General features: G+C 53.3%; 1 pseudogene; it reads left to right on the top strand.

The window, feature by feature from the left end:
• The window catches only part of LOC128066827 (elongation factor 2-like), a 191122-nt pseudogene extending 167723 nt beyond the window's left edge, over positions 1 to 23399 (top strand).
• Positions 23400 to 24262: the final 863 nt, after the last annotated feature.

Consider the following 24262-nt stretch of genomic DNA (forward strand, 5'->3'; position numbering starts at 1 on the left):
ACACAGCTCCAACGCTTCCCCGCGTGAAGGCCAATCCGACGGGCCCAGCCCCCGGCTGCTCTCACCTCAGGCCGCTCTGCTTCCAGGACTTGGGCCGAGGCCAAGTTCTTCCTTGTCTTGGCCTTTGCCTTGGGGATGCAGCACTGGAAAAGCGCCCACAGGCGGGCCCTCCTGCGACCCATCCTCGCGGATGGGGGCAGCCCCCCACTCAGGGGCAACTGCTGTTTCACGGCTAGATACCTCAGCACCCGAGCTATCACCACCGATCTCACACTACGACCACCACTATTCACACTACGACCACCGCTCTCACACACACCGCTCTCACACACCACTCTCACACACTACTCTCACACACGACACTCTCACACACCACTCTCAGACACACTGCTCTCACACTAGGACCACCGCTCTCACACTACGACCGTCAGCGCTGCTGTCTCTAGAAGAAATGGCACGAAGGCTCTGCCTCCAGCACGTCTCCCAGGAGCCTGGCACCTGGAACCCACTGGGTCATAAGGGGCTCCATGGTAACAGGGGGGCTGGGCTCAGGCCCACCATCAAGGGTGCAGAGAGGGGGGAGGGGCTGCCCAAAAGATGACAGATGAGTGTGGGGTGCAGGAGAAGGAAGGCTGTGCCCACAGCTCAGGCCCACCACCAAACATGACCCTGCAAGGATACTGGTTCACAGTCGAACCAAATAGTAGCAACTGCTTCAGAAACCACCACCACTAGGAATGAGCACGTCTTCTAAGTGGGCTTCTGCTTCCTCTAGCCCCCAAACAAGCCTCCAGGGAGGCTACTGAAAGGGCACCACTGAACTCAAGGCTGTCCCCGGAACCCACCCGGGTGACAAGGACTCACCGCACTAGCTGCCCCTCGCTCACCCTGAGCTCCGTCCTCCCTGACTGACTCCCTCACTCGAGCTCAGCAAGGGCTTGACCAACCTCGCTCCAGGCACTTAAAATGAATTCACAGTGGGTACAGGGCTTCGGTCAATCTGCTGCGAACTCGCCCTCTTCACTTTGACCCTGGGCTGCCAGACAACTCTGCCCCGTGGGGGCTGCACGGTGGAGGTTCAGGGGTGTCCCTGCCTTGAGCCGCGACAGCCAGCGCCTCCCAGACCCCGCCAGGTGCTGCCCCTCCCTCCACGCCCGAGTCTCCCACCCCCTCTCCTGGCCCCACTCCCAGCCTCGCGGCTCTCCACTCGCCAGGGCACAGGCCATACGGCTCCTGGCTCAGCCGGGGCCTCTGCTGTCACTTGAGGACCTCCGTCCCCCGGGGGCTTGAGGCCCCATATCCACCCATCTCAGCAGTTACAGACTCTGCAAGATACAGAGTACGGTTTGGGGTCCCGCCCGCAGTTCACCCTGAACACATTCTCTTTTTTTCGCTTTATCTGCGAGAGTTCTCTGAGATGTCTTTCGAAAACCTCAACTGTTGCTTTCAAAAAGACTGTAAAATCACTGTGCTCAACTTTAAGGATAAAATCTTCATTTTCAACCTTCAAGTGAAACTGGAGAGAAGAGTCAAAGCAGTCATTTTTTCACACAGAAAAAGAAAACCCGCACCTGACCACATCACAGAATACAGTTCACGCAGCCCCTTCCTCCTCAGCCTTCTCCTCCACTACCAGCCGCCTGTCATCACAAGGCCTGCCCTGGGCCGGCAGGGGCAAGGGAAGAGGGCAGACTGGCTCCTCTGTCCCCAGGCCGCATGGGCCGCTTGCCCCACCTTCTTCCCAAGTTCAAGGGGCACTGAAACAGCCCAGGCAAGCAGGGGATTCTGATCAGAAACACAACCGTGGGTAATGAGCAAGGGCCCCTGGTTCTTGTTTACCCCAGTACCAAAGATGATCAATATAATTACTGTGAATTTTACATGTGGCTTCAGATGAGAGAGGACACCCGGGGCTTCCCCACTACCAGTTATAGATGCAAGCAGCTTGTGGGTCAGCCTACCAAGAGCTAGAGAAGCTAAATACATTTCAAAAGAGGTCCTTAGGCAGCCACAATCCAAGATTTCAAACAAAAGCCCAGTGAGGGAGCTGGAGACTGAGAGGGCCGCTCCTTCCCTCGGGGCATCAGAACAAAGCTGACTCTGGGAAGAAAAGGCAGGGAAAAAGTCAAGCAGAGGGGACTGGCTAACAGCTCTGGACACTTCCTTGGGCTGGGAAGACAAAAATCCAACCACATGCCTGACAAGTCAGTCCGGATGGTAGACACTAAGCTCCTCAAGAAACGGGAGGCACAGAAAACATACCCAGCACTCTGCCCAAACCGGCTGAGCGCTGAGTATCAATCACCTTGTGGTGCTCGGGAGACAGACGGTGGGCTTCAGGACCGGCCGAGAAGGGAGGGGGCCATGGGAGGCACCCCAGGCTTCCAGATGGAGATGCTGGAGGGCTCCTCCCTGGGGTCAGGGGGGGAAGGTGGGTGAAGGCTGCTGAGACTCAGCTTACAAAGACACCCCAGCCTCAAGTCACTCAGACCCTGAGTGAACAGACAGCTCTGTCCTCACTAGAGGTCTGCATCAGAGGAACCTCTGGAGAAGACAGCATCACCAGAAACTCTAGGGGTTTCCATAGATAATGTCCACCATGCAACCAAAAAAGCAAATACGGGTGTAACAACAAATAAGACCAAGAGAAAAAGAATGGAAACAGGTCCAGAGGTATCTGATGTGTATCAGCATATCAGAGGTATGCTAGAGGAATCAGATGCAAACTTCACCAGTTCAAAAATATACTTGACAAAAGGAAAACTTTCTGAGACTCAAAACCGATTCTAGAACTTTCAAATAACAGTGACTGAATTGAAGAACTCAGGCTCTGGGCTTCACATCAAGTTGGATGTAGCTGAAGAGAGGATCAGTGAACTGAGGAATAGATCGGTTAAAAAATATATATATGAGGGAAAAAAGTATAGAATATAGCGAAGGAACCCGTTGTTCAACTACATTGTGAAAAACTATAAATGGGGCCCCTCATGGTGGAGAAAAGACAGTCAGGGGAATAAGAAATGCCTCCAGGGCCTGAAACTAAAGAGCCTCTTAATGAAAGTGAAAGAGGAGAGTGAAAAGGCTGGCATAAAACTCAACATTCAAACAATGAAGATCATGGCAGCCGGCCCCATCACTTCATGGCAAATAAATGGGGAAACAACGGAAACAGTGATAGTCTTTATTTTCTTGGGCTCCAAAATTACTGCAGACGGTGAAATGAAAAGACGCTTGCTCCTTGGAAGGAAAGCTATGACAAACCTAGACAGCACATTAAAAAGCAGAGACATTCCTTTGCTGACAAAGGTTCATTCAGTCAAAGCTATGGTTTTTCCAGGAGTCATGTATGGATGTGAGAGTTGGCGCACGAAGAAGGCTGAACGCCAAAGAATCGATGCTTCTGACCTGTGGTGTTGGAAAAGACTCTTGAGAGCCCCGTGGACTGCAAAGAGATCCAACCAGTCAATCCTAAAGCAAATCAGTCCTGAATATTCATTGGAAAGACTGATGCTGAAGCTCCAATACTTTGGCCGCCTGATGCGAAGAACTGCCTCTTTGGAAAAGAACCTGATGCTGGGGAAGACTGAAGGCAGGAGGAGAAGGGGAAGACAGAGGATGAGGTGCTTGGATGGCATCACCGACTCGATGGACATGAGTTTGAGCAAGCTCCGGGAATCGGTGATGGACAGAGAAGCCTGGCGGGCTGCAGTCCATGGGGTCACAGTGGGTCAGACATTCAGCAACTGAACTGACTGACAGGGACAGTGGCAAGAGTTGGTTCAAGAATCAGAGCACTGACTCAAAAATGAAAACCACACATTGGTTTCAGCAGCTCTGCAGGTGCCTAAGGCAAGAAGAAAATGTTCAAGCTCTCAGAGGAAAAAAGCTGTGGCTTTTAATGGCACAGCAACACTGAGAGCTGACTTTTCAAGAAAAAGGAAGTCAGAAGATAATGGACTGGCATCTGTAAAATGCTGAAAAACAAATAACCACCAACCTGGAATTCGATACCCAACAAAAACACTCTTCGAAAGTGCAAGCAAAATAAAGACTTGTAGGGCAAATGGAAATGAGACAATTCATCAACCACAGACATGACTAAAAAAATATTAAGGCAGTGCTTTGGGAGAAAGAAAAATCGTCTCTGACTGAAATATAAAAAACAAGTAAAGACCAACAATGAGGGAACTGTCAGGGTAAATATTAATGCTACAGTGATGATAACGCCGACAATATATCTAAAATTTTAAAGGATAACAGTGACAAGGAGGAAGCAGTCGTGTCAGGGAGGTAGTAAAAGTACTAAGTTAGACTTCAATGTAAAACACAGGCTGTGTCTGCGAATGTGCACCCACCAACCTGGCAGAGGAGCACAGAACTAGAGAAACACCTCATCCTTCTAAAAGAAGGCAAGAGAAAAGAACACGGAACAGGTGGGACAAACAGAAAACACACAGCAACACGGTATCTACAGACGGAAACATCAAAGTTATAAACAGAGCAAATGTCCTCATTAAAAGATAAAAGCGTCACCCTGATTAAGATTAGAGCCACACACTGTTCCCAGAGGCACATGTTAAGATGGAAGACCACAGACAGGTGAGAGTCAAAGATGCCCAGGCGAACAAGGGCAGAAACCTGACGCGGCAACATCACTGTCAGAGAGAGCCTAAGGTAAGAAGCATCACTAGCGATAAAGAGGAGCATCTCCTGCTCACGCAAGTCCAGTCTGCCAAGACGATGAGGATTCTAAATCTGAATGTCCCTGATAACATAACCTCAAAACATCAATACATACAAACGGACAGAAATAGAAGAGCAGTCACAGCCAAGTTCACAATGGCAGTGGGAGACGTTAAAGACACATCTCTCGGGGAACTGGGCTCCCTGGGACGTCGTCACCTGCAGCCACGAAGTACCTGAAATGCGGCTGGCTCTACAATGAGATGTGCTGCAAGCCTGAAACACACACTGGATTTTAAAGACTTAGCATGAGAAAACGAATGTAAAATATTTCATTAGGTTTTATCAGGTTGATTACACACTGAAATGACAATATTTTGGGAATGTTAAAATAAAATATATTACAGGTAACTTCACCTACTTCTGCTTTACTCAACGTGGCTACCGAAATCTGAATTATGATTGACAAATCTGATCTAACTGATACGCACGTAACACTGCATTCCCACTGATAGATATTATTTTCAAGAGCCCAAGGAACATATAACAAAATGAATATATATTGGGTCCTTAGGAAAGCTCAAATTATTTCAGAGGACTGAGATAATGCAGGGTATACTTACGGATTGCAATGGGCTGATGGCTTATGTGCCCTCAAACTTCACCCTGCACGTGGTGATGATACCAGGAGGCAGGGACTCTGGGAGGGCTCAGGTCAGGAGGGAATGGGCTGCCGTGCTGCCAGGACAGGGAGAAGAAGCAGGCAGTCTAGGAACCAGGAAACAGGCCTCACCAGACGCGGCACCTGCTGGTGATCTTGGGACTTCCCAGGCTCCGGTACTATAAGAACCAACTTTCTGTTGTTTATCAGCTGGTCTACGGTATTCATAACAGTAGCCCCTAAAGACCGAGACGGGGCTCTTCATGGAATTAACAGAGGTCAAAAAGGGTCGCCAGAAAAACCTCCCCAAACATTGGGAAGATAAATCACAGACTTCTTGTAGACTTTCATGAATAAGAATTTTAAAAAGCACAGTGTAAATTAGAAAATACTTTTACATACAAGATAATGAAAATTTGGCTTATTCAAACTTGTGGGACCCAGCCAACTGTGTTTAGATGCTAACCTAAAGCCTTTAACACATATACTGGAAAAGAAGGAAGGCCGAAATCAGCTGAGCCTCCTCCCAAAAATCCAGACAGAAAGCACAGCGAGTGGAGCACAAGGTGGATGGGAGAAAAGGAGCAGGAAATGAGGGAACACAGGGCAAACAGGGAATTGTTTAAACAAGCTGGATGTCGGCTCTTTGAAAGGCCCGATAAACCTGATAAACCCCTAGGGAGACTGGTTAGAGAAAGAGACAGAGCACAAATCACCAGTATCAAGGATCTTTAAAACGGGGCACAACACATCTCACAGAAAAGAAAGATAGTGTGAACCACAGTTCCCTTACTCATAGGAGAGTCTACGGGCCTAGCAAAGGGGAAATGCCTTACCTAAACATACCCAGGAAGACATACAAAATCAGAAAATGTTATTTGCATGAAAAAAACTAAATCTGAAATTAAAAGCCTCCCCACAATGAAACCAACTGGTTCTGTCAATCAATGCTTCCAAAAATCTAGGGAAGAAAACAGCAATCTCACAGGAACTCTCAGGGTAAACAAGGAACACTCTCCACCTCGTTTTCGAAGACTGGCATACTGCTACTGCTGCTAAGTCACTTCAGTCGTGTCCGACTCTGTGTGACCCCACAGACGGCAGCCCACCAGGCTCCCCTGTCCCTGGGATTCTCCAGGCAAGAACACTGGAGTGGGATGCCATTTCCATCTCCAATGCATGAAAGTGAAAAGTGAAAGGGAAGTCGATCAGTCCTGTCACACTCTTAGCCATCCCATGGAGTGCAGCCCACCAGGCTCCTCCGTCCATGGGAGTTTCCCGGCAAGAGTACTGGAGTGGGTTCCCATTGCCTTCTCCATGGATTATAGGAACATTAAAGATGCACACACACACACACACACACACACACACACACACAGAGTTCACTGTGTGAGGTGATGCGTATGTTGAGCAATCATTCCATGATGTCTATGGGCATCAAGTCATCACAGTGTAGACCTGAAATACACAAAAACTGTCTCTGTCACTGACTGCTTAGTAAAGCTAGGGTTCTAAAATCAGGGCCTGGCACCTTATAGCTGGCAGGTGTGGGAACTCGGGTTCATGTGCAGGCTGTACACTCTCTTAATCACATGTGAGACCTGAAGCAACCAAGCCACTCTCCATTTTTCTTTTTCTGTTTTCCTCTGTTCCCCTTGCCATTTGTGTTTAACAGATTCCCAGCATTGAGTGAGCAGCGTCAATGCAGCAAGAATGTTTCCCCGTTTAAGGCAGGAGCATGTAACACCAGCAGACTTCCCAATCACCCCTGGGTGCTGCATCACACAGAAAAGCAAAGAAACTCGACATTCCCGAGACAGAGCTGCCCGACGGCAGTGGGGACTATGGTCCCCCAGGTGTCCCAAGGGGACCCCCAGGGGCTAGGAGCCCATGCTGGGGCCCCCAGCTTGAGGCCACACTTGCCTTTCCACCATTCTGAAGGTCCTGGCAGAAGAAAGCCAGGCCATGGAAGGGGGATGGTGTGGGACGCAGGGCAGGACTGACTCGGGTCTGTGCTGGGCTCCACACCCAGTCACTACCCTTGGAGTGTACAAAGTTCTTGGGGTCATTCTGGGTATCTGGCAAAAAGCAATGGAGCCAAAGTCACTTGGCGTGGTTTTTAAGGAAAAAACCTCACTGAAGATTCACTCAGCGCCAGCCTCGGCCCCTACTGAGATGCAGACTCCTGGTCATCCTAGGCTGTGCCCGCAGCCCACCAGGGCAAAGGGAGCCTCCCGGACACAGGGTGACACATGGCGTTCTTCCCCCACTTTGAATGAAGGGCTGCACCCCCCTGGATTAACCCGGCTCACCCCTCCACTTCTGATGCTGAGGCCCCCGTGACTCCCACGACCAGAGGATCCAGCCTCTCCCGGGGCCTCCGTGTCACGGCACAGGCCTTGTCCGTGTGGCCCCAGCAGGCAGGGTGAGTCCTGTGCGGAGCCTCCCAGCTCGTTGGCCTTGCTGCTCACATCAGGGCTGTGCAGGAGCACTGTGGGTCCACTGAATGAGTGGATGAGGGCCCCTAACAATGACAGTGATGACGACGAGGAGGAAGAGGTGAAGGGGGCGGAGGTCCAAGTGTCAGTCCCTGATTCAGGCATCTGTGCGTATTAACTCATTTAACCTCACGACAAGGTTGTGTGTCTGTGTGTGGGGGGCAGGGGCCGGTCCTGCCACTGTTCTCACCTTGGAGCCGGCAAGTTCACTCTCAGTGTCCAGGGGTGGCTGCAGCCACTGGCCACAGACTGGACAGCTTTAACACAAACTCATTCGCCCCCAGTTCTGGAGTCAGAAACCTGTGATCAAGGTGCGGGCAGGGCTCAGCTCCCTCCAGAGGCTCCAGGGGAGGGTCCCTCTGGCCTGGTCCAGCTCTTGGGGGACCCCAGGCCTCCCTGGGCTTGTGGCCACATCACCCCGATCTCTGCGTCCATGTGCCAAACCTTCTCCCCTGGGTGGCTCTGCGCTTCAGATCACTCCCTCTTCTCTTCCAAGCACACCTGTCATTGGATTTAGGGTCCACATGCATCCCGGGTGATTTGGTGTAGAGGTCAGTAAATTATTTCCATCTGCCGAGACCATTCATAGGAATAAGGTCACGTTTGCAGGCTGTGGAAGGATGGATGGCTTTCGGGGCCACCACTCAAACCACCATACTGGTCATGAGGCCGCCGGGCAGAGCCTCCCTGGGCTTGGTGCAGGGAGCTTCGAAGAAGCAGGGCTCCAGGACTTCAGTCCTAAGGCTGCCTCAAGAAGACAGTTAGGATCAGGACATTTGGGCACAGAGAACAGGTGAGCAGGGCCCCAAGGTGTGCTGGTGGGCGTGGGGCTCTCCTGCAGGGAACCTGGAGCCTGACATGACAGCCCAGGGCCAGGGGACATAGCGCATGGGTTTGGGAATGGACACATCCCAGCACAGACGAGGGGAGGCAGGCATGGGCGCTCAGGCCGGGGAAGCCCAGATCTTCCTGCTGCCCTCAAGGGGCAGGTCAGATGGGCACTGGAGGGAGCCGCGGTTTAAACGACAGGGGTCGTAGTCCCGGTCTGCTGCTGGGTTGTCTCTGGCGAGTGACTCAGCCTCTCTGAGACCATCTATTGCTCCTCTGCAAATCTTTGCCATATGTGACTTGCTTCACAGTTGAGGGGAGATCTTGGTGCTCTCAGCATCCCCGCCCAACCCCGTGGCTGGGGCTATGCCATATCTCCACGACCTTGAAGCCGCTAAGTCCACCCCTGCACAGACTCTCTTTGCAAAGAAGCTGGAAGCCGCTTCCCCTACCATAGGAAGCCGTGAGGCACCGAGACCCAAGAGGCAGCAACGCCTCTAGCCTGGGGGCTCCCGGGCGCGGGGTTGACCACATGGGGCAGCGGGAATGACCACGGATGGCCCCATACGGCCAACCCCGTCTTTGCTGTTACAGCTCCCGTTTATTTCTATGCGTTCTGTTCAGCCACATGCAAAGACCCAAAATATATTCCTCCGAGTCCATGGAGATTTCTCTCGATGCTGGTCAAGAAGCAGTGCCCGGGCCACATCCCTGGGAAAACACGCTCAGCTGTTTATGTAAGCGACAGGGTCCCTCCAAGTAAAACATCTGGCAGGATTGGGAAAGGGTCGTGGGACTCGGTGGACGTGTGGGATGTCCTCGTTCTTACACATATAGGATGTTTTAAACCCTGGTGCCTGGCCTGACAGCAGTCTGCTCCCGGCAGGAAGAAACCATAAGATGCTGGTCCCCTCCGCCAGCAGGACGCCCCAGAGCGGTGGCTTCTGGCCGGACTGGCCCCTCGGGTGGGGAGTCTGGAGGCCACAGAACTGCAGGGGCCTTGAGCCTTGGCGTGGGCATGGGAAGGGCCAAGGGGCTCGGGGAGAGGACAGGGTCAGGGCCCTTGCAGTGGACTGCCGCCAAATGCTGGACAAAGACAAGAAATAACAAATGTCATACTTTAAAGTTCCTAAAGAGCCAAGAAGGCCCAGGAGAGTGACCAGGTCTGTGCCGTCCGAGGTGTGGGAGGGGAAGGGGAGGCTCGCCTAGCACAGACTGGACTGGTTTAAACCTCCACTCCCGGCTCAACTCACAGGAACAGCGACCTCACCATAGTTGTTCCCGGCACTTTCCTTTTAGAAGGAAGAAGGGAATCACAGAACAAGCAAAAACGTCCCCGGGGGGATTCCTTGTGGTCGAGGATGCCAAGGGCCCCTATTCGTCCCCACGGCTGCCTGAGCCGCCGTGTTATATGTCACAGCCACCCATCTTCGTTGAAGGGCAGCCTCCTAGGTTGTTGGAAGGTTGGCCTCAATGAGGCCAAGCCTGGGGTCCTTAGCTCCCCCCAGAGGGCTCCCGGGCAGCACATCTCCCCAACCCACCCTGACCCCATAGCTGCCGCCCACCCCAGAGGGCCCCATCACTGCCATCAGGGAATTAGGGGTGCCACGTCTCAGGCCTGAGGGTGGTGGGCGCACCTCCACGCCATCTTGTGTGTGCACCCCAACTGGCTCACGGTCCAGCAGGAGTTGTGGGGAGCGTGTGTACATGGCAGGGACACACAGGACGGCTTCCGAGCACCGCCGGGCCAGGAAGCCGCAGAGCCCCGGTGGGAAGCCTGGGTCGGACTTCTGACCACCACAGGGGACTGGTCAACCTCCCCGCTGTGCCCTCGGCTTCCTCAGCTCTAAGGATAATACCACCACTCGGAGGGCCTCTGATGCCAGGGCCGCTCTGTGGGAGAGGCCGTGTTCTCCTCGAATGTGTTCAAGGCACGTGATGGCTGGTCTGTCCCTAATGACCGGGTGCATTCTTGGCAGCCCTGGGTCCTGCCTGCTCTTCCTGTTGGCACCGGGGTCCCACGTGGGTGTGAGCTGAAAGGCTGGTTCCAGGCTGAGTCTCTCTGCTTAGGTGACAGACGTGCCCCCGGGAGGGAGAGCGTCTGGCGTGGGGTGGGCCTCATCCCCTCCTTCTGATCAGCGCCAGGACCACCCTCCTTCCAGTTCCCGGAGTTGGAAGACAGGGGCCCTTTCTGGGTCACCTGAACGTGTCATCTCACAGGAGCCTTGGTTGAGGATATTTGCTGAGTGATCCATGGGGCCGGGGGCACAGTCCTGCTGAGTTCCTACCGTGTGCAGGCCGAGAATGCTCCTGAGGTCCTTCCCCAACCTCTGGCAGCATCCTTGGGTTCATTTCAATACTCGTGGACGAGGAGGCAGGCTGGGACTACCCTGGGGGCTGACCCTGACTTGCTCACGCCTGCCCTCTACCTGGACGGCTCCCGAAGCGGACAGCAAAGTGCTCAGTCCCTGGGAAAGGGTCTGCAGGGACGCATTTCTGCTCTGTGGTTCCTGCTGACCACGTCAGCACCGCCCAGGAGGAGTGGTCACATGGGGTGCTGGCATAAGCATGCTTTCTCCACATCCTGGACATGGTACCCTTGACTGTCTCCAGTGAGCCAGGACCCAGAATGCAGTCTCTCAGGGAGCTGGGGCTGCAGGACCGGCTGGGGCAGATTTACCCCTCAGCTTCGGCATAGGGTCTGGTTCCTGAGGCCTGGCTTCTTGAAGGAATAAAAGACATGTATTCATTCACAGTTCTGCTTTGATGATTGGTGGGTAGGTTACTCAGATCCACCCTCTCATGGAAAACAAAAACAATCAAAAAGTGTCACGCCTTAAAGTTAGTGAAGACCTGAGAAGACCCAGAGGAGCAACTGCCCAAGAGGAGGAGTCCAACAGAAGACTCCTCCCCCCCCCACCCCCCCATGGAGCTGGACTCCCAGGAGACGACACTTTCAGGTGACCCAGAAAGGACCTCCCTCCTCCAGCCTCGGGAATGACAAGGAAGGTGGTTCTGGTGCCGAGCAGGAGAAGGAGCAGGTGAGGACCCCAGTGGGTCCAGGCATGTCAGCCCGTGACCTTGGTTCAAGGCGACCCTATCCATAACACCCTCAGATGAGTGGAGAATGCAAGTGCCAAGTCTTTCTGGATAAGGACACCTTCTTCCCAGGCTTGGGAACTGCCCCACAGGTTATGGAAGAGTGGTGGCCGTTATGGAAGAGCGCCAGGCACACCAGGATGAAAGACAGCTGGAGGAGAACCAGCAGAAGTGACCCCCTCAGCTTTGGGATTCTGAGAGGATTTGATGGATAATACATCTAATAAATCAGCTAAGCTCATCTCATTTAGAGAAATGAACCTCAAGATAGAAAGGTCCTGCCAAGGACAGGAAACCATTAAAGAAAATGACACAGCCAACTTGGAAAAGAACCAAACAGAACGAGCAGAAATAAAAAGGTGTCATAACGAGAAGTGAAAATACAATAGACGCGTTTGAAGACACTTGGCCTCTTCAGGAAAAGGAGACACGTGGCCACTCAGCAGGGGCATGCTGATAATGTATGCAGCCCCCTGCCCAACCCCCTGCTCTCCAGGAAGGAACCCTGATCTGCAGCTGCATCATTTGCCAATTTCCGTGGTGTAAATTCTCCCGCTGTGGCCTGTTTCATGTACCAAAGGGTTAACACCCGGCTGGCAGAATTCCCGATGAGCCAGAGAGAGCCGACTCTGGCACACAACCTGCCTAGAGACATGGGAGGACATCAAAACCGCAACCAGAGGGGCACAGATTTCAGCCCGACTACCTGGGACCAGGGAAGACTTGTCCTTGGGGAACTTTAAAGACAAGACTCTTAAAACATGTCCAGAATTCACTTGATAACTTTGCCATTTCCTTCTCCACTTTAGAACAAGTACGCTTCCACAAAACCAGGAGAGGCCCAGAGGGAGCCAGGTGGGGTGTGGAAAAGCCTCAGCACTTAAGACTCAAGAGACATAAAAACTTTACAGCCAAAGAAATGAATGTGTAATGGTGGAATTATGAATAGAGATATGAATAGCTTCGGGACTAGACAATGGCCCCTGACACCTCACTGTAGGAGAGGCTCATGGCACAGGCACTAAGCCTGGGGGTAGGAGTGAGATGGAGGCTGAAGACCACATTTTGTTGTTGTTCAGTCACTAAGTCACGTCCGACTCTTTGAGATCCCATGGACTGCAACACACCAGGCTTCCCTGTCCTTCACCACCTCCCAGAGCTTACTCAAACTCATGTCTATTGATTCCGTGATGCCATCAAACCATCTCATCCTCTGATGCCCCCTTTTCCTCCTGCTCTCAATCTTTCCCAGCATCAGGGTCTTTTCCAATGAGTCAGCTCTTCACACGGGTTGGCCAAAGTATTGGAGCTTCAGCTTCAGCATCAGTCCTTCCAATGAATATTCAGGGTTGATTTCCTTTAGGATTGACTGCTTTGATGTCCTTGCAGTCCAAGGGACTCTGAAGAGTCTTCTCCAACTCCACAGTTCCAAAGCATCAATTCTTTGGCACTCAGCCCTCCCGACAGTCCAGTTCTCACGGTTCAGGGCCAAGAGTCTGACGTGAGAACCCAGCACCCACGTTCAACTGCCCCTGTCCGGCCCAGTGGCCTTGATCTCCTTGCCCCACCTCTCAGAGCCTCAGTTCCTTCCTGTGGTAAAGGGATCTGACCCTTTTACCACAAGCCAGGTCAGGATGCCCACAGAAGGTGGGGTGGGGATGGGGCTTTGCATCCAGGCTGACAAGTCCCTGAGAACATCTGTTGCTGCATTATCCTTACATACGGAGTTGTTGAAATTAGACCTGAGGTGCCCCTAAGTCGAGAACCCCCACTCCAATGTCCAGGCTATGGGGACGGACCCCCACTCCCAACTCCATGCTCATCACCACACTTAGCCAAGTCTGGGAATTGTCTCAGACACCAGCTCATGCCCACAAAGCCTCAGCTGGAAACTGCAAGAAACATGCCCCTCTCCCCTGTCCCATGTCCATGGCAACCCTGCCCACCCCCCAGCAGGTGAAAGCCCCTCCATTCTAAGGTGGAAAAACCAAGGTCCCGAGTGGGGAAGCCACTTGCCTGAGGCTGCTCAGCTTTCAGGAAGTGGCCGGGCTGGGTCTGGACCTGCACACATGGCCACACGGGCTGTGTGGGGTCTGAGCCCCTCTGGGAGCTCAGGTACCCTTACCGCCTGACCAGCCATCCTGGAGTCTGGTGTGGAGGTGGCTCCCGTCCTCCAGTAGGCAGTTGCTCGCTTGCTTTTCAAAAAAGCAATATCCACAAGACGGGAAACAGATACCGCCATGGCCCACACCAACTCCGGGAAGGAATGAGGAGAAACTACAGCGTGCCAGCCATGGGGTGCGGTGGCGAGCCCTGAACGGCAGCTTGAAAGCAAACTGACCTCGTAGGGTTCACATGTCTGCGGCCTTAACAATTGGCCAAATCCGGAGTCAAGTTCAACATCAGGGAGGTGTGGGCCTCGGTCACCCCCAGTGCATAGTCGGGATTTTCCTGTGTGGCTTTTCAGCAATTGCCAGTGGACATACATAATGCCCTGGCTTTGAGTCTGCCCTTGAAAAATGCTGATGGGTTTCAGTTACAAGGAAACATGTTGGCCCACAAGCTGCTCTTGTCCATTTCCTGGGAACCCTGGCCGCTAACCCCACAGCCATCGGAGGGACAGAGCAGTGGGGAATGGGCGGAAGAGGCGCTCCTGCAGAAGGCAGGCCTGGGCCACCTGCCTCCAGGACTTTGCCCTACCATTTCCATCCTGTCTGCTGTCCCAGGGGTCTCTGACATGACATCCCTCCTGGACCCTCATGTGTGAAACTGACCTCGGGGGTCGTCTCTGGATTAAGGGGTCAGATCCTGATTTGACAATGAGGGCCCCTCTCGTGGGTGGCTGGGGAAGCAATTTTTAAGCTGAGGTCCTCTGGGCCCACGGTGCCTGGCGGAGGGTCGGGGGGCAAGTGGGTCACCTGTGGTCACAGCCAGTTGGCCAGGCTCAGCCTCCATCCATCCTATACGCAAAGTTATGAGCATGTTTCTTCCAGACCCACCACTTCCCCCTCCACTGGGTTCCTGACCCAGGCACCCAGTGCTGTGTATGGGTCTCTGTCTGGGGTACATCTGGGGCACTGGACAGGGGATTGGGGACTTGCATAGACACTGGAGGGGGGGTCCTTCCTTGGGGAAGTTTCTGACAGTTCCTGGGAAACAGGCCTGCACGCTCCTCGCACCTCTAAGCATGGACCAGGGTCAGCAGTTTATACACCCTGGGAGCAGGTGAGAGGTGCACTCTGGGGCACTCCTAGACCTGCTAAAAGTCAGAACCTGCATCTTGACGACCTCAGGGGCTTCCGTGCACACCCCGGGACCCTGCACCGAGGCAGCCAGGCCAAGGCTTGGTCCCCACCAGACCACCTGCCCTGCTCAGCTCTCCAACCACACCCATCCATGGCTGTACTCGAGGGGTCCTGCGTGAGCTCCCCCCATTCCTGGGATAACTGCTTGTGTGTAAAGACTCAGCTTTGTAGCGGGGTGAATGGTGCCCTCCAAAAGAGACACCCACATCCCAACTCCCCATATTTGCCAGGGGGCCTTTATTCGTAAATCGGGTCACTGCAGAGGAAATCAAGTTAGATAAGGTTACAGTGGATTAGGTGGGCCTTATGCAGAATGATGGATGTCTTCATAAGAAGAGAAGAGACACACAGAGAGGAGGAGGCCATGTGAGGAGGAAGCAGAGGCTGAGGGGATGTGACCACAAACCCAGGAACACCTGGAGCCCCAGAAACTGGAAGAGCTGGGAGTGACGCTCCTCCAGAGCCCAGGTCGGGGGGCCCAGTCCTGCTGACCCTTGACTTTAGACTTCTGGCCCCCAGAACTGGGAGACTGTCGATTAGTATTGTTTTAAGCCTCCCCACCACCCCAGTTTGTGGTCGTCGGTATCAGAAGCCCCACCTGGGACACTCAATGTTCTGTGTCCCTAAGATCCACCAATCGACCGCTACCTCAGCCAGGCCAGTCTTCCCCCGGTCATCACGGGATGTCTTCTCAACAATAAACCTCCTGACTCGGGAGAAAGGCTCACGCTGCACACAGGGGCCCCATCTGTGTGGGGCTCAAAGCCCATGTTGCCTCAGAGCGGCTCAGCCTCACACACCTGCTGGCCCAGGGGGAGCAAAGGGGGTCACACACCTCTGAGCCCCTGTGCCCTCCACACCCCGCCCAGTCATAACTGCAGACGACCGGGCCAGCAGACATTTCAGGAGGGCAGACTTGCTTATCTGCCCCCACTGCTCTTGCTTCCCTGTCCTTTTGCCTCCCCCCACCCCTGCTTCTGGGCTTCCCTTGGGCCTCCCTTGGAGCTCAGCGGGTAAAGAATCTGCCTGCGATGCGGGAGACCTGGGTTCGGTCTCCTGGGAAAGGCTACCCAGTCCAGTGTTCTGGCCTGGAGAATTTCATCGACTGTATAGCCCATGGGGTCGCCAAGAGTTAGACATGACTGAGCGACTTTCATTTCCTTCATCCTTGCTCCTGGTCCAGCCTGTCCAGCTGGCCCTCATGTTTGGGCCCGGGGGACACTGGTGACATCTGGGGACATTTTCAGTTGCATTTATGAATGCTGCAAGATATTAAATGCCAACAACACCAAGGCTGAGAAATCCCACTTGAAGACTCTTCATCTTTTGGAGGTCATTGTTTGAGTATCCAATGGAGTCCATGGATTTCTTTCTCCCTGGGGAAGCACGCAGAAGCCCCAGTTTTGTTTCACAGTGGGCAAGGTAGTGTGACTGGGCTCTCTCCGAGGCTATTTTGTTCCCCAAACCTTCTCACTTCTTGTAATCAGAGCACACCCGGGAATGAGTCTTCCCTGACATCTCTCCACTACTCAGGTTGGTGTGGACCCGCACACACCCCGCACACTGCCTGTGCCCAGTGGCCGCTGAATAGACTCTGGTCTCGAGCAGGGGCAGGCAACAGGCTTCCTGAGGACTGATTCATCTCAGGGGAAAGCTGAGGGTTGTAGGGGCCATGGAAAAGTCGATAATGATCTGAAGACACCACAGGAATATGGCTCATGCTCAGCTCCAGCTTTTTGAAATCTTGAACCATTTAGTTTATGCCAATAACAGTTTCACCTAAAAAGGGCCCAATCAGAGACTTCCCTGGTGGTCCAGCGGTTAACACTCTGCCTTCCAATGCAGGGAGAGTGGGTTCAGTCCCTGATTGGGAAACCAAGATCACCGCATGCCTCGAGGTGTGGCCCCCAAATTTTGTTTAAAAAAGCCCACTCAACTGCTGAAAAACTTTTAAGGCTATAGAACCAAATTATCACTGATGTTTGGGGTCACCGTGACCTTGTGATTTGTATTAATAGTAAGAAATACATTTTTGGTCTTTGCCCCCGGTCCTGGCACAGAGCTCCTAAAACTCTGGCAATTACCGAAGTGGGGAGAGCAGTCAAGGTGTCTCTTGTTAGGTGAATGAGGTGACTTTTCGGAGAGTGCCTCCTTTCCAAAGGGGGGCGCTGCTTGCCAGGGCAACTAAGTACATGGTTAAGGATTGGAATTTCCGGTCCCTCCTCTGCCCCGCTCCTCCCCTGACCATGTCTGGGAAAGCCAAAAGGGCTTCTGGTTGAAGCGATCACCAACAGCCACTGATTTAATCAACTGTGCTTGTGTGATGACTCCTCCATAAAAATCCCCAAACAGGGTCTGGACAGCTTCTGGGTTGAGGAACACATGCAGATTTGGGGAAAGTGAGGCTCGGAGAGCGTGAAGTTCCGTGCCTCCCCCACACACACCCTGTCCTATGTATCCCCCTCCATCTGCTGTTCCTGAGTTTATTACCTTTTACAATAAGGCTGTGATCTACTAGGCAACATGTTTCTCTGAGTTCCGCGACCACTCCAAAAATTAATAGAACCCAAAGTCATTAGAACCTCGGAACGGGTAGCCAGCGGGTCAGAGCGCAGGTGACAATCTGGGCTTGCAAATGATGGCTGGAGTGGGGGCAGAGTCTTGTAGGGCTGGGGCTTTAACCTGTGGGGTCTGGAACTACCCCCAGATAGGCAGGGTCCACATGAGTTAAGTTGCAGGACCCCCAGCTGCTGTCACAGAAGTGCTGGGTGATGCCGGGGAAACAACACATGCATGTTGGAACTGGAAGAAGCCTCGTCACTTACTAGTAGAACTCGATCTTTCCTGGTGGCCATAACCAATGTCTTTATGCTTGATGTTTATTTCAAAGTCAGAAGATTTAAAGAAGATATGTGTGGTGAAGGATTTAACTGGACTTGGAAAGGCTCTTCTTTCTCCTTTGTGAGCGTGGCCATTCCATTATCATATGAGCAATAATGATACATGACTGAATATTCACATCACCAGTGAGAACTTCCCGATTGCCAGACTCTAAGTGAAGTACTTTAGAATAACCCAGTGATGTAATGAGTTGTTTCCCAGACGGTTCAGCAGAAAAGAACCCGCCAGCCAGTGTAGATTGTGAAATGCAGGAGACCTGGGTTCAGTCCCTGGGTGGGGAAGATCCCCTGGAGGTGGAAATGGCAATCCATTTCCGTATTCTTGCCTGAAAAATTCCACAGATAGAGGATCTTGGGTGCTACAGGCCACAGGGCTGCAAAGAGTTGGACACGAATGAGCACCTGAACATGCACACAGTCGTGCAAATACTGCTGGTTTCTCTGTTTGACAAATGGTGAGACATCATCGCTGTTGTTGTTCAGTCATCCGATTTTGTCTGATTCTTTGTGACCCCATGGACTATACACTCCAAGGAATTGTCTAGGCCAGAATACTGGAGTGGGTAGTGTTTCCCTTCTCCAGGGGATTTTTCTGATTCCCTGCATATTCTAAGAGTCAACTTGAGAATTCTTGTTTTTTATTTCATTTCAAATAGCCTTTGCGTATCTGAAAGGACAGTGTAGGTACTTTCGAGATGTATTCTGCAAAACAAAGCCCTTTTGGCAAATGTGGTCATGATCTCCACGTCGGCATTGCTGTGGTAAGTGTCACATCTCAGCCAGAAGCCAGATCCTAAGCCCTTCCTCTGGCAGAAACAAACTCACAAAATAAGCCAAGAAAGGGAGCTGGAAAAACAAACCACACCAACAATCAGAAACTCATCCCTCATGAGACAAAGCTAGAGAAAAAGCCAACATCCTTGTGGCCCCAAAACCCTCTTGGCAATGAATGTTCAGTAAGGAAGAGACGAAACATATCAAGTTCTAAGGAGAGGCAATGCCCATGGCCAGTGTGGTTTAGCAACAGCCTGACTGCTCAGATGTAGACACACACCAATGTAAACCCTCTGCAGACAGCAGTGATGATCATCACCATAGTAAGTGTTTAGTCTGGTGACAACCTGCCCTGGGCACCACATAAGGGAGCAGACCTGATTCTCTTCCTCTGCCCCCACACCATTCACTCATGAAGGCAGCTCAGGTGCTATCGAGCCCTGCCTGCCTGTCTGGCTCGTCCATGAGCTGTGACCACCTCCAGGGAAGGACTCCACCTTCTCTTCTCTCTGCACCATGAACCTGCACACAGGGGGCCTTCACAACCTCAGGAGACTCACCCCACCCACACTATAGCCAGAACCCTCCCCAGGCATTAAAACAGCTGTGGAGTCACTTTGGCCTAAGCCCTGGTTACGGATCCCTGCAACCTACTACAGCCCCTACAGCGTGAATAATCAGGTCCTTTATACACAGATTCCTGGCTGTGAGATTCGAGCTTTGGATTCATTGTCAGCTCTGTCCCTCCCGTGGCAGCCAGGTGGGCTGCGATGCAGACAAAGGAGCTCATGAGCTGAGTTTCAAGGGAGGCATTGAAAGGACAGCGATGGAGGCAACCTGTTGCAAACTGAGGGAGGGTCCCTACGTGTCTCAGAAAAGGCCTCTGGTGTGCAGGTGTGGAGGAGGGCTCCCACGGTGCAAAGGAAAGAGAGGTACTCAGGGGCAAAGGCTCATGGCCTCTCCTGTAGCAGCTCCACTTGGTAGCTCGTGAACAGTGGACAGCCAATGTGGTCACATGAGTGTGACTCTTATTCCCTCACAAAGCAAGAGAAAGGGGGCAGGGTATGGGAGAACCCGGAGGGTGTGGCGGGGCGGATGAAGGGAGGTGTCCTTCCTCTCTTCAGTGCAAATTGCTTTTGTGAGTCTCAGAGCTTCCAGACGGCAGTTACCAAGTCAGGTCCCCACAGTATCCAGTGTGGGCTGGGTGCCTTAGCCCCTGTCACATGGACAAGCCACACCATATGGCTTCCCTGGGTTCTAACAGCAGGATCTGGGGAGTTTGTCTAGGTGCACACTTCCTTGCTGTAGCTGTGTTACCTGTTACCCGCTTCTCTGAGCCCCAGTTTTGTCCTCTAGAAAAAAGACATCGATTGCTACCTTAGCAGGTTGCTACCTTAATCCTGTGAAGACTAATTAGGGTAATCCTACAATTAATAGCTGGCCTTAAGAGATATCAATGAATAGCTGGCCTTAAGAGATACTGGGCTGCTCGGCGCGACCCAGCTCGCTCGGATCTGCTTGGGAGAATCCACCGCCATCCGCCACCATGGTGAACTTCACAGTAGACCAGATCCGGGCCATCATGGACAAGAAGGCCAACGTCCGGAACATGTCTGTCATCGCCCACGTGGACCATGGCAAGTCCACTCTGACAGACTCCCTGGTGTGTAAGGCGGGTATCATCGCCTCTGCCCGGGCTGGGGAGACCCGCTTCACTGACACCCGGAAGGACAAGCAGGAGCGTTGCATCACCATCAAGTCAACGGCCATCTCCCTTTCCTACGAGCTTTCAGAGAACGACTTGAATTTCATCAAGCAGAGCAAGGATGGCTCTGGCTTCCTCATCAACCTCATTGAGTCCCCTGGGCACGTCGACTTTTCCTCAGAGGTGACAGCCGCACTCCGTGTCACTGACGGTGCCTTGGTGGTGGTGGACTGTGTGTCTGGTGTGTGTGTGCAGACAGAGACGGTGCTGCGCCAGGCCATCGCTGAGCACATCAAGCCAGTGCTGATGATGAACAAGATGGACCGGGCCCTGCTTGAGCTGCAGCTGGAGCCTGAGGAGCTCTACCAAACCTTCCAGCGTATCGTGGAGAATGTCAACGTCATTATCTCTACCTACGGCGAGGGCGAGAGAGGCCCCATGGGCAACATCATGACTGACCCCGTCCTTGGTACTGTTGGCTTTGGATCTGGTCTCCATGGTCGGGCCTTTACCCTGAAGCAGTTTGCAGAGATGTATGTGGCCAAGTTTGCCGCCAAGGGCGAGGGACAGCTAGGGCCTGCTGAGCGGGCCAAGAAGGTGGAGGACATGATGAAAAAGCTGTGGGGAGACCGGTGCTTTGATCCAGCCACTGGCAAGTTCAGCAAGTCAGCCAATAGCCCTGATGGCAAGAAGCTGCCACGGACGTTCTGCCAGCTCATCCTGGACCCAATCTTCAAGGTGTTTGATGCAATCATGAACTTCAAGAAAGAGGAGACGGCAAAACTAATTGAAAAACTGGACATCAAGTTGGACAGTGAAGATAAGGACAAGGAGGGCAAACCACTTCTGAAGGCTGTGATGCGCCGCTGGCTGCCTGCTGGGGACGCCCTGCTGCAGATGATCACCATCCACCTGCCTTCCCCTGGGACAGCCCAGAAGTACCGCTGTGAGCTCCTGTATGAGGGTCCCCCAGACGATGAGGCAGCCATGGGCATTAAAAGCTGTGATCCCAAAGGCCCTCTCATGATGGACATTTCCAAAATGGTGCCGACCTCTGACAAAGGTCGGTTCTACGCCTTCGGCCGGGTCTTCTCAGGGCTGGTGTCTACCAGCCTGAAGGTCCGCATCATGGGACCCAACTATACTCCTGGGAAGAAGGAGGACCTGTACCTGAAGCCGATCCAGAGGACAATCCTGATGATGGGCCGTTACGTGGAGCCCATCGAGGATGTGCCTTGTGGCAACACTGTGGGTCTGGTGGGCGTGGACCAGTTCCTGGTGAAGACTGGCACCATCACCACCTTCGAGCATGCCCACAACATGCGGGTGATGAAGTTCAGCGTGAGCCCTGTTGTCAGGGTCGCTGTGGAGGCCAAGAACCCGGCCGACCTGCCCAAGCTGGTGGAAGGTCTGAAGCGGCTGGCCAAGTCGGACCCCATGGTGCAGTGCATCATCGAGAAGTCCAGGGAGCACATTATCGCAGGGGCTGGGGAGCTGTACTTGGAGATCTGCCTCAAGGACCTGGAGGAGGATCATGCTTGCATCCCCATCAAGAAATCTGACCCAGTTGTCTCATACCGGGAGACTGTCAGTGAGGAGTCGAACATGCTCTGCCTGTCCAAGTCCCCCAACAAGCACAATAGGCTTTACATGAAGGCGCGGCCCTTCCCTGATGGCCGGGCTGAGGACATCGACAAGGGCGAGGTGTCTGCACGCCAGGAGCTCAAGCAGCGGGCCCGCTACCTGGCTGAGAAGTACGAGTGGGACGTGGCTGAGGCCCGTAAGATCTGGTGCTTCGGCCCTGATGGCACGGGCCCCAACATCCTCACGGACATCACCAAGGGTGTACAGTACCTCAATGAAATCAAGGACAGTGTGGTGGCTGGCTTCCAGTGGGCCACCAAGGAGGGGGCGCTGTGCGAGGAGAATATGCGGGGCGTGCGCTTTGACGTCCATGATGTGACGCTTGCACGCTGATGCCATCCACCGTGGGGGTGGCCAGATCATCCCCACAGCTTGGCGCTGCCTGTATGCCAGTGTGCTGACTGCCCAGCCCCGGCTCATGGAGCCCATCTATCTTGTGGAGATCCAGTGTCCGGAACAAGTGGTTGGTGGTATCTACGGTGTCCTGAACAGAAAGCGGGGCCACGGCTTTGAGGAGACCCAGGTGGCCGGCACTCCCATGTTTGTTGTGAAGGCCTACCTCCCTGTCAATGAGTCCTTTGGCTTCACCGCTGACCTGAGGTCCAACACGGGTGGCCAGGCCTTCCCCCAGTGTGTGTTCGACCACTGGCAGATCCTGCCTGGTGACCCCTTTGACAACACCAGCCGCCCCAGTCAGGTGGTGGTGGAGACACGCAAGCACAAAGGCCTGAAGGAAGGGATCCCAGCCTTGGACAACTTCCTGGACAAGTTGTAGGCGGCCTCTGCTTAGCCTGCCACTGGGTGGGACTTGGCGCGGCCCCTGCGCCCAGGGACAAGTGACCACAGCAACAAGCCCCCACATTCTCCACAACACCTCGAGGCTGTCCAGACCCAGTAATGCTCTGCCTGACAGGTTTCTGGGGCCCACTTCGTGCCATCACTCAACATGAACACTTGATGCTGTTTCTTTCGATATTTCTTTCCAGATTTTAGGGGCAACAAGTGCCCTCGGAGCAGGGACTTATCTGGCCGGTGGGAATGGGGGAGGGGATGGGACAACCAATACTTTTTTGTTGAGAGGGAAACTTAATGTCAAAAAGTTAAAAATAAACGCATTAAGAGGTTTATTTGGGTAAATGGCCCCTAGTGGATTTTCCTCCAGTAGGGGCAAGAAACAAGCGGGTAGATGTTCTCTTTGGACAGAAGCTAGAAGGCAGGAAACCCCGCCCGCACAGTGTCACTGAGCACCTCCAGCTGTATTAGTGCCATTGGAATAATAAACTCAACATGGTGGAAAAAAAAAAAAAAAAAAGAGAGATACTGGGCTTCCCTGATAGCTCAGCTGGTAAAGAATCCTCTTGCCATGCAGGAGTCCCAGGTCTGATTCCTGGGTTGGGAATCCTGATCCACTGCAGAAGGGACAGGCTACCCACTCCAGTAGTCATGGGCTTCTCTTGTGGCTCAGCTGGTAAAGAATCTGCCTGCAATGCAGGAGACCTGGGTTCAATCCCTGGACTGGGAAGATCCCCTGGAGAAGGGAAAGGCTACCCACTCCCGTATTCTGGCCTGGAGAATTCCATGAAATGTATAGCCTATGGGGTCGCAAGAATCATACACGAATGAGGGACTTTCACTTCATTTTCAAGAGATACGACCTGAATCCAGATTAAACTGGCGTCTCCAAGTGTCATCTGGCATTTCTTCCCTGAAGCCAGCCAAAACCCACACAGCTGCATTTCCAGGGTCTCCACTTAGCCAGCTGGACAGAAAACCCAACATGGTTCAAACAAGCTGACAGGCAAGCAGGAGAGGACTCACAGGCAGACCGCTTCCCTCCGGTTTCAGGTGGAGCTCCGGGACCACAGCAGGAACCGGCGCTCTCAACCCCTGGGCTCAGCAACGGCCTCATTCTCAGGCCAGCAGCTCTGCCCTCATGGGCTCAGGAAGGTCACCAACTGCCCCAGGCTGACCTCACGCCCCTCCCACTGCTGGAGCCTGACCTCACCCAGCCCCACCCCTTCTGGCAGAAGGCGAGCTCCTCTTCCCTTGCTTCCAGCGAGAGGCCCGGCCCTGGGCCCCGATTGGTCACCGCACCAGTCCTGAGCCAGTCACGGTGGCCAGGAGGGATAGAACACACCGACTGGCCAGGTTCAGGTCATGTGACC

Source organism: Budorcas taxicolor, chromosome 21 (genome assembly GCF_023091745.1).
Source record: "Budorcas taxicolor isolate Tak-1 chromosome 21, Takin1.1, whole genome shotgun sequence".
NCBI classification, from domain to species: Eukaryota; Metazoa; Chordata; class Mammalia; order Artiodactyla; family Bovidae; genus Budorcas; species Budorcas taxicolor.